The 7,951-nt window shown below is 38.1% G+C and overlaps 1 pseudogene; it reads left to right on the plus strand.

Moving 5' to 3' along the window:
* The first annotated feature begins 2,570 nt into the window (after positions 1-2,570).
* On the plus strand, positions 2,571-7,154 carry LOC115949929 (annotated as a pseudogene).
* The last annotated feature ends 797 nt before the right edge of the window (positions 7,155-7,951 follow it).

A 7,951-nucleotide genomic window follows, 5' to 3' on the forward strand; every position in this document is an offset into this window, starting at 1 on the left:
CTATACTCACACACACTAACATGCATTTAACATCCAAACATGGCATATGTCCCACACTCATCCATAGCATAAAACCCTACCATTCATCTTGCAAAATATTTCCAAGGGAAACAAGCACATCACAAAATAGTAGCATCAATAATGCATCAACATCAAGCATATCCCATACATCCAAGCATAGATCATGACATCAACCAAGCATATCATGCTCATCATCCAAATCAAATGCATTTTCATGTAATTATGCATGACTTACCTCACTTACCTTGCTGCACCATAATACCTTAGCACCTATGTATCAATGCAGGTTCAAGTTCTCATGAATATTCATGTGATTCATCAAAGCATAAACCCTAATCACCAATATATCAATTAAACAAGTAAAACATGTTATTCTACTAACCCTAGACCTAGACACGTGAAAACTAGGCTCAACAAGAACTAAAAATGTGATTAAAAGTAAGAAAACAAATAGCAAAACCCTAAATCAGCAATTCTGGGCACAAGTATGCGTGCGCATACATAAAGTATGTGTACGCATGCCTTGAGTATGCGTACACATGCATAAAGCATGCGCACGCATACACAAACAAAAACATAGTTTTAAAGAACAACCAAACAACAATCAAACAAAACCTAGCATATTTCTAATATATTAATCCAACTCTTACTCAAAACATGGTGAGACACAATAAATCAAAATCAAACAAAAAGAAATAATATTTCTAAACATACATAACAAATAAATTAATCAAGAATAATAAAAACACAAGTTATAAAAGATCCAAATTAAGGAAGAGCCATAAAGAAAGACTCACCTTGCTTATGGAACCAACTTGGTTTATATTTAGCCAGCTCCTCAATGCTACACAACAAGATTCAGTGAGATATCAAGGAAATTAAAGCATTCAATAGTACATAAGTAATTACAACTCAAAATAAAAAGTTGTTCTTGAAAAAGCCTAAGAAATAATATTTGAAAAACGTTTCTTGGAATGAGATCAATAGTTTCTGCCCTAATGAGTAATAGAGAGAGATTTTGAAGAACCAAAAACATGCTTGATCTATAAGTGCAAAACAGTGAGCAAAGGTCATTTTTCAACATTGTTTTCAAAGCAATTTGACCACATTTGATAGAGATCAAGGCACCGCATCGAAGGATCTCGTTCAAGTACCAATTGCGCCGGTTACTAGAGCACAAGCAAAGAAGTTCAAGGATGTACTTAATGGACTCATCCAAGAGTTATGGGCTCAAGCAAATTCGTGGAGGCCCATTGAACATGATCCACGTGGGCAACAAAAAATCGTCACCTTGATTCAAGTTCTAGAAGGATCCGGTCAAGGCTAAGAATTGGCATGAAATATTTTGGGTCTATGTAAAAAACGTTATTCTAGGTTTAGGTGATTTATTTCCTTATTTTTAGGTGCATTTAATACTTTTTAGGTCAAACTTTATTCCTAATACGGTTAGGTATCAATTAGGAGTTATTTTAGAATATATTTTCTTGTCTATCAAGTTTTAAGGAGCCCTTAAACAGTCATCTAAGTCTGTAAACGTTTTTCAAACATTATTGATAAAACTTGTGAGGTTTATTTTCTTTGGTTCTTTGAAGAACTACTCGAACTTATCAGGAATTCCCGTGGTGTTCATCTCAACTTATGAAACGGAGTTTCCACCACCGTTTGTGGCGCCTTCCTTATACCGAAATTCTTGTTTGTCATAAACAACGGGTCGAGGTCTCCCATTTGAATCTATCCATAGAACGAACTTGGGTTCCCTTTCGTTGTTGGGTCTCATTATTCTTGACGGGGTTCAAATCATTTAGTATCAGAGCAAGGTTTCTAGTTCAGGTTTGCCTATCCTTTAACATATTTATCTCTTCTTAGCCGAATTTCCTTTACCCTATCTATTCAAATCTTTGTTTGTCTTGTTGATGTCTAAACTCTTGGTCTGGTCTCATATCTCTGAGTTATTTTGAAATCTTATTTCATTATTCTCAAAAGCTAGTTGCTGATCATTAAAAAAATAAAAATAATAAAAAATTCACTATTCTGTGCTTCCAAAATTCCAAAACTGCCATATTCCTTCTAATCCTAATTTGAAAATTTCCATATTCCTTACGTTCAAATCTGAGATTCCTTGATTAGTTCTTGGTGAATTGTTACTGGAAATTTTGAGTTGTTTGTTTAGTTTCAAAAGAACTGAAAGAGAATTATCAAGTGGAAAAAGGCAAAAGTGGTGAGAACATCAGAAGGTAAAAGCCATATTATTTTGAGTGAAACACGAGTGGAGAGTGATCCACATTCTTGAGTGTAAACATGTAAGGGAGTGATTCGTGAGGTTCCTTTTTTTTTTTTTTTTTTTTTTTTTTTTTTTTTTTTTTTTTTTTTTTTTTTTTTTTTCTTCTAACCTTTGTTTTGCAGCAATCATGTCTCACGATAGTGGTAAGAGCATTGCTGAAGATGATACAAAATTGGCTGATCCAAAAATGTTTTTAGAGGCCATGATGAGTGAGATGAGGCGTGTGATGAAGATAGAGATGGCGTAGGTTCACGAACGGATAGATCAAATGGAGAATAGACGTGAGCAGCAACCACAAAACGGTCGTAATTTGCGTAGAAGGGAAAGAGTTCCTCCGAGGGAGGAGGATGAAGAGCGTTATGAGTCTGGTTTTGATGAAGAAGAAGATCAGGATTCCATTGTTAGCAATAGGAGACCTGGAGGAAGATTTAGAGAAGCTAGGAATCGCGAAGATAACAACTTGGGTGGTATTAAGATGAAGATTTTGTCCTTTCAAGGTAGGTCTGATCCTGAGGCATATCTTGAGTGGGAGAAGAAGATGGAGTTCGTGTTTGATTGCCACAATTACTCCGAGACAAAGAAGGTAAAATTAGCCGTGATTGAATTTTCTGAATATGCTATTACTTGGTGGGATCAACTTGTGATAAACAGGAGGCGGAATAGAGAACACCCAATAGACACATGGGAGGAGATGAAAGTAGTGATGAGAAAGCAATTCATTCCAAGTTACTACTACCGAGAGTTGTACAAAAAGCTACAAGGTCTTAACAAAGGAGTCAAAGCGTAAAGGATTACTACAAGGAGATGGAGATTGCTATGATCTGCGCTAATGTAGAGGAGGATCGGGAGGCTACAATGGCTAGATTTTTGCTTGGCTTAAACCAGGAGATCTATGGTAAGGTAGAGATGCAGCATTATGTGGAATTGGAAGATATGGTGCATATGGCTATCAAAGTGGAACAACAACTCAAGAGAGGGAATGGGACACGTGCAGGCCATAACTCTAGTTCTATCTCTTGGAAATCGAGTAATGCTAAGCCACTAGACAAGTCACAAACGCCCAAACTCGAGCCCAAGTCCTCGACCACCAGCCACGTTCCTCAAGGTAAAACCGAAGCCTCTACCTCTAGGAATCGTGATATTAAATGTTTTAGATGTCAAGGCAGGGGCCACATAGCAAGTCAATGTCCAAACAAGCAAGTCATGGTGTTGCAAGCCAATGGTGAAATTGTGACCGATGATGAAGACTCCGACATCGACGACATGCCGCCATTAGAGGATATTTCAGAGGAGGAGTATTTAGCCCCTGGCACATTGACATTGGTAGCAAGGAGAGCATTGAGTTTGCAAGCAAAAGGAGTTGGTGAAATACAGCAGGAGAACATCTGTCACACTAGGTGCAACGTTAAAGACAAGGTATGTAGTGTGATTATTGATAGTGGTAGTTGTACTAATGTTGCAAACACAATTATGGTGGAGAAATTGGGATTGCCCATGGTAAAGCACCCTAGACCATACAAGTTGCAATGGCTAAATAATAGTGGTGAGATCAGGGTGAACAAGCAAGTGTTAGTTGCATTTCGAATCGGTAAATACGAAGATGAAGTGTTGTGTGATGTAGTACCAATGCAAGCGGGACACTTATTGCTAGGGCGTCCATGACAGTTCGATAGGCAAGTGAAGCATGATGGCTTTACGAACAAGTACTCTTTTGTACTTAATCAACGATCAATCACTCTTGTACCATTGACACCGCAGCAAGTATACGAGGATCAAGTAAGATAAGGAGAGTGATCAAAAGAAGGAGAGTGATCAAAAGAAAGAGAGTGAGCAAAAGAAAAAGAGTGAAAATCAGAGAGAGGCCGAGAAAAATGAGGGAGAAAAAGAAAATCAAAGTTCGGCCCTTAAGAGAAAATCAGAGAGAAAACAAAAGAATTTCTATGCAAAAGTGAGTGAGATCAAGCGAGCAATGTTTTCAAATAAGCCGATGATTGTACTTTTGTACAAATAGGCACTTTTAAACACTAACGAACTTGACCTTGCTTTGCCTAGTTCTATTGTTTCTCTTTTGCAGGAGTACGAGAATGTCTTCCCCGAGGAAACACCACATGGGTTACCTCCAATCCGAGGAATTGAACATCAAATTGATTTTGTTCCCGGTGCAACCATTCCAAACCGACCAGCTTATAGGAGCAATCCCGAGGAGACAATGGAGCTTCAATGGCAGGTAAGTGAATTGTTGGAGAAAGGGCACGTGAGGGAGAGCATGAGCCCATGTGCAGTTCACTTCTTACTTGTACCTAAGAAAGATGGGACGTGGAGAATGTGCGTTGATTGCCGAGCCATCAACAACATAACGATAAAGTATCGTCATCCTATCCCACGCTTAGATGATATGTTAGATGAGCTGCATGGTTCTTTCATATTTTCTAAGATTGATTTAAAAAGTGGTTATCATCAAATTAGAATAAAAGAAGGAGATGAATGGCAAACCGCCTTTAAAACAAAATATGGTTTGTATGAATGGTTAGTTATGCCTTTTGGTTTGACTAATGCTCCGAGCACCTTTATGAGACTTATGAACCATGTTTTGCGTGCATTTATAGGCAGATTTGTTGTTGTCTATTTTGATGATATACTCATTTATAGCAAAAATATAGACGATCATGTAGTACATTTGAAATCCATTTTAGATGTGCTAAGGAAAGAAAGGTTGTTTGCTAATTTAAAGAAGTGCATTTTTTTCACCGATAAGCTTGTATTTTTGGGATTTGTTGTTAGTGCACAAAGTATACAGGTTGATGAAGAGAAGGTACGTGCAATCCAAGATTGGCTGAGTCCCACAAGTGTAGGTAATGTTCGTAGTTTTCATGGACTTGCTAGTTTCTACCGGCGGTTCGTGAAGAACTTCAGTAGCTTAGCCGCACCACTTACCGAAGTGATCAAGAAGAATGTTAGATTTCGGTGGGGAGAAGAACAAGAGAAGGCATTTCAATTAATCAAAGAGAAGCTGACTAACACACTTTTGTTGTCTTTGCCCAACTTTTCTAAAACGTTTGAAATTGAATGTGATGCTTTAGGTATTGGTATAAGAGCCGTTCTTATGTAAGAAGGACGACCAATTGCTTATTTCAGCGAGAAACTCAACGGGGCAGCCTTAAACTACCCAACTTATGACAAAGAGTTATATGCATTGGTTCGGGCTTTAGAGACGTGGCAGCACTACCTATGGCCTAAGGAGTTCGTGATTCACACCGATCATGAGTCCTTGAAACACTTGAAGGGTCAACACAAGCTAAACAAAAGGCATGCGCGATGGGTGGAGTTCATAGAGACGTTTCGATACGTCATTTGGTACAAGTAAGGTAAGGAGAATATAGTCGTCGATGCACTTTCTCGCAGGTATGCCTTACTCTCCACACTTGATGCAAAATTGTTTGGTTTTGAACACATTAAAGAATTATATGTTGAAGACCACGAATTTTGTGAGGAATATTGAGCTTGTGAGAAAATCACCTTTGGTAAGTTCTTTAAGCTTGATGGATTCCTATTTCGAGAAAATAAGCTATGCGTGCCTAATTGTTCTATAAGGGAGTTATTAGTGCAAGAATCACATGGTGAGGAATTAATGGGATATTTTGGAGTTGCAAAGATTTTAGCTATTTTGCAGGAACACTTCTATTGGCCTCACATGAAACGAGATGTCGAATGGATTTGTGGTAGATGTGTCACATGTAGGCAAGCTAAATCCAAAGTGCAGCCCAACGGTTTGTATACTCCTTTACCAATTTCTAGTGAGCCTTGGATTGATATTTCAATGGATTTTGTGTTAGGATTGCCTAGGACTAAACGTGGAAGAGATTCAATTTTTGTGGTCATGGATAGATTTTCTAAAATGGCATATTTTATTCCATGTCACAAAACGGATGACGCTTCACATGTTGCTGATTTGTTCTTTAGAGAGATTGTGAGATTACATGGCATGCCTAGGACAATTGTTTCGGATAGAGATGCTAAGTTCTTGAGCTATTTTTGGAAGACTTTGTGGTGTAAGCTAGGTACTAAGCTTTTGTTTTCCACTACTTGTCATCCACAAACTGATGGTCAAACTGAAGTAGTAAATAGGACTTTATCTACTCTATTGAGGGCAATCATTAGAAAGAATATCAAAATATGGGAAGAATGTTTACCACATGTTGAGTTTGCATATAATAGAGTTGTTCTTTCTGCTACCAAATTTTCGCCATTTGAAATTGTGTATGGGTTTAATCCTTTAACTCCATTGGATTTACCTCCTTTACCTTTAACGGAGCACGTTAATTTAGATGGCAAAAAGAAAGCTGACTTTGTGAAGCAGATTCATGAGAAAGCAAGACTCAACATTGAGCGAAGAACGGAGCAATATGCCACACAAGCCAACAAAGGACGCCATAAACTGGTTTTTGAACCCAAAGATTGGGTTTGGCTGCATATGAGAAAAGAAAGATTCCCGGCGAAAAGATGTTCCAAATTGCTCCCAAGAGGAGATGGTTCCTTCCAAGTCCTCGAGAGTATCAATGACAATGCTTACAAGCTAGATTTACCTAGTAAGTATGATGTAAGTGCCACTTTTAATATTACTGATTTGAGTCCTTTTGATGTACGTGATGATTTGAGGGCAAATCCTTTTCAAGAGGAGGGGAATGATGGAGATCAAGGCACCGCATCGAAGGATCTCGTTCAAGTACCAATTGGGCCAGTTACGAGAGCACAAGCAAAGAAGTTCAAAGATGTACTTAATGGACTCATCCAAGAGTTATGGGCTCAAGCAAATTCGTGGAGGCCCATTGAGCATGATCCAAGTGGGCAATAAAAAATCGTCACCTTGATTCAAGTTCTCGAAGGATCCGGTCAAGGCTAAGAATTGGCATGAAATATTTTAGGTCTATGTAAAAAATGTTATTCTAGGTTTAGGTGATTTATTTCCTTGTTTTTAGGTGCATTTAATACTTTTTAGGTCAAACTTTATTCGTAATATGGTTAGGTATCAATTAGGAGTTATTTTAGAATATATTTTCTTATCTGTCAAGTTTTAAGGAGCCCTTAAATAGTCATTTAAGTCTGTAAACGTTTTTCAGACATTATTGATAAAACTTGTGAGGTTTATTCTCTTTGGTTCTTTGAAGAACTACTCAAACTTATCGAGAATTCCCGTGGCGTTCATCTCGACTTATCAAACGGAGTTTCCACCACCATTTGTGGCGTCTTCCTTATACCGAGGTTCTTGTTTGTCATAAACAACGGGTCGAGGTCTCCCATTTGAATCTATCCATAGAACGATCTTGGGTTCCCTTTCGTTGTTGGGTCTCGTTATTCTTGACGAGGTTCACATCAACGTTTGAGTTGTGATTACTTCCAAACTATCAAAATAAAGTAATTTTCCTCAAGCTCACCTGGCTTATGGAACACAACTTGGTTTCTCAATTAGAGAGGCCAAGCGTGGCTAAGTTATACCATGAGATGGCCAAGCTCCCAATCCAAGGTAATTTTCCTCATTTATAACTAAGAGAAGCCCACAAAAAGATCGATAACCGAACTCACATGTCTAAAAAGAAGATTACTATAGATAAACCCCCTAAAAGCAAGAGAGAAAGACATTCACACCATATT

Source organism: Quercus lobata, chromosome 6 (assembly GCF_001633185.2).
Source record: "Quercus lobata isolate SW786 chromosome 6, ValleyOak3.0 Primary Assembly, whole genome shotgun sequence".
Lineage (NCBI taxonomy): Eukaryota > Viridiplantae > Streptophyta > Magnoliopsida > Fagales > Fagaceae > Quercus > Quercus lobata.